Source organism: Hippocampus comes, unplaced genomic scaffold (genome assembly GCF_001891065.2).
Source record: "Hippocampus comes isolate QL1 unplaced genomic scaffold, H_comes_QL1_v1.1 scaffold63, whole genome shotgun sequence".
Taxonomy (NCBI): domain Eukaryota; kingdom Metazoa; phylum Chordata; class Actinopteri; order Syngnathiformes; family Syngnathidae; genus Hippocampus; species Hippocampus comes.
In genome coordinates, this window is record NW_017805987.1 from 230,350 (window position 1) to 232,574 (window position 2,225).

Genomic DNA, 2,225 nt, shown 5'->3' on the forward strand with positions numbered 1-2,225 from the left:
TGGGTTTTATCCGGGTACTCCGGTTTCCTCCCACATTCCAAAAACTTGCATGGCAGGCTGATTGAACACTTGAAATTGTCCCAAAGTGCGAGTGTGAGAACGGATGGTTGTTTGTCTCTGTGTGTGTGTGTGTGCCCTGCGATTGGCAGGCAACCGGTTCAGGGTGTCCCCCGCCTACTGCCCGAAGATGGCTGGTATAGGCTCCAGCAGCCCCCCGCAACCCTTGTGAGGATAAAGGATAAATGTGATGGATAAAATAAAATAAAATAAAATTGATGGAGCACCTTAAACTACTTCTCCCACAAGCTATAAACACACTTTGGTAACACATTGTAAACTCACTGATAAAAAAAAAAATAATAATAATAATAATAATTAAAATACCGTTGCACCAATTGTTCTCACTTTTTTGGGGAACTGGGTGGAAGCTGCATGGGGAGAACAAGCAAACTTCACAAAGAAAGGCCAGAGCCCGGATTCGAACCCTCAACCTCGGAACTGTGAGGCGGGTGTGCCATGCTGATTGACAAATACATCTAAAATGATAATGGCTATTAAAAAAAAAAATAATAAGAGTAAAAGAATCCTTACCTGCAGGTTGAGTCGGGACCCTTTAGGCAGGTCCTTGATTTTGATGTTAAACTCTAACCAGCAGTTCCACAACACTTCTTCATTGAAGACTTTGGGAGTCGTCCGCTCCTGAAGTACGAAAAGTGTGCCTTGACATTGTTTGTTCATGGGTTTAAAACAAATTTCGAACTTTTGTTTCAGTTTTTTTTTAAAAAAACGTAAAAATGAGAACATGTACGCCTTTGGTTGCCTAGCAACCATACAACGGCGCAGGTGTCGTTTATGGATCGGTATCACTCACCTGAGCGAGAAGCTGCTGACTGTGAAAGATGCTGGCCTCAATGAACACGACAAAGTCGGGAACTTTGGGAAGAGTCGGGATGTCGATTCCCAGCACCCTCACTCGGAACTTCCTGTTACAGTCCCACATGGAGACGGTGAACAGTCGTTCGTGGTCCTTCTCGTCGATGGTCAGCTGCTCATGCGTGCCTGGGATGATGCAAAAAAAAAAAAATCGCGACAATTATTCCAAATGACCGTCCGTCACAGTGAGGACGAGAAAAAACGATTACCTGCGACACCGGTGCAATCGTCCACTTGGGCCCAGTCCTCTTCACGGACCAAATCCAGTTCTGGATCTGGCAGCGTCTCCAGAGCCAAGTGGATCTCCTCGCCATTCTTTAGACACTGACGGATCCAGTTAAAGTTGCGCAGCGGTTTCTCTCCAAACAGGTACTCCTCCCTGTTCAAAAACAACAACAAAAAAATTCACCCGATCCCACCAACTTCATCACGGACCCGATTTGAACAAACCTGCCGCACACGCGCAGCACAAAGTCCGTCTCGCAGGTGCTGTCGGGGATGCCCAGCAAGCCTCTTTTATTTGCCGTTTTGGATAAGAAGCTGGACAAAACCTGCACGGGGACAAAACACGAAATGTGAGATCTCACGAAGCAAATGAAGCGCGAACACTTGATTGTACCTGCGCCGGTGTGTCGTCAATGGACACCTTGATGGTTTGACTGGCTGTGGAAATGTGGATTACAACGAGGACATGGCCGTTGCTGATCTGAGAGGATGAACAGAGCAGCCCGATAACATAACGAACGTCAAGGAAACACCGCTGAAATGGAACCGCATCATCTGTACACCCACGATAAGATATGACTCATCTTTAAAGGGAAACTAGAGGCTCTAACTTCCTCATAAAAGGGGACCATTTAAACGATAACATCTTCTTACAAACAAGATTGCACAGTTGGAATGATTAGATGGAACGTTCTTTCAAATTCTAAGGGTGGAAAACGGAAGGTAGAGAAAACTGCAGGCAGCAGGATATGAAAAGCAGGATTTAAAATGGAAAATGAATTATTTTTACTCTCTTGGATTTTGGCTTTTTTACTGCCACTTCTCCCCCCAGCGACCCTCAGGAGGACATGCACTATACAAAATTGATGACTTTATTTGGCATTATCCCACCAAAATTTGAACATACCTTTCCCATGAGGTGCTCCGGCAGCGGCTTGTGTGTCACCCACGGGTCCATGGAGTAGAGCTTTGCGTCGCGGCCCGACAGCTCGATGCGCCGCGGCGTCAGCAGCTTCCTGCGAGTGAACTCCAGTTCGTCGTCGTGCACGTTACTGACGACGGTGACG

At 46.5% G+C, this 2,225-nt stretch overlaps 1 protein-coding gene across 2 annotated transcripts in view; it reads right to left on the reverse strand.

Annotated features, from left to right (window-relative positions):
• Positions 1-2,225, reverse strand: part of pik3cg (phosphatidylinositol-4,5-bisphosphate 3-kinase, catalytic subunit gamma) — a 13,499-nt gene that overhangs the window by 6,947 nt on the left and 4,327 nt on the right. The window lies entirely within an intron of this gene.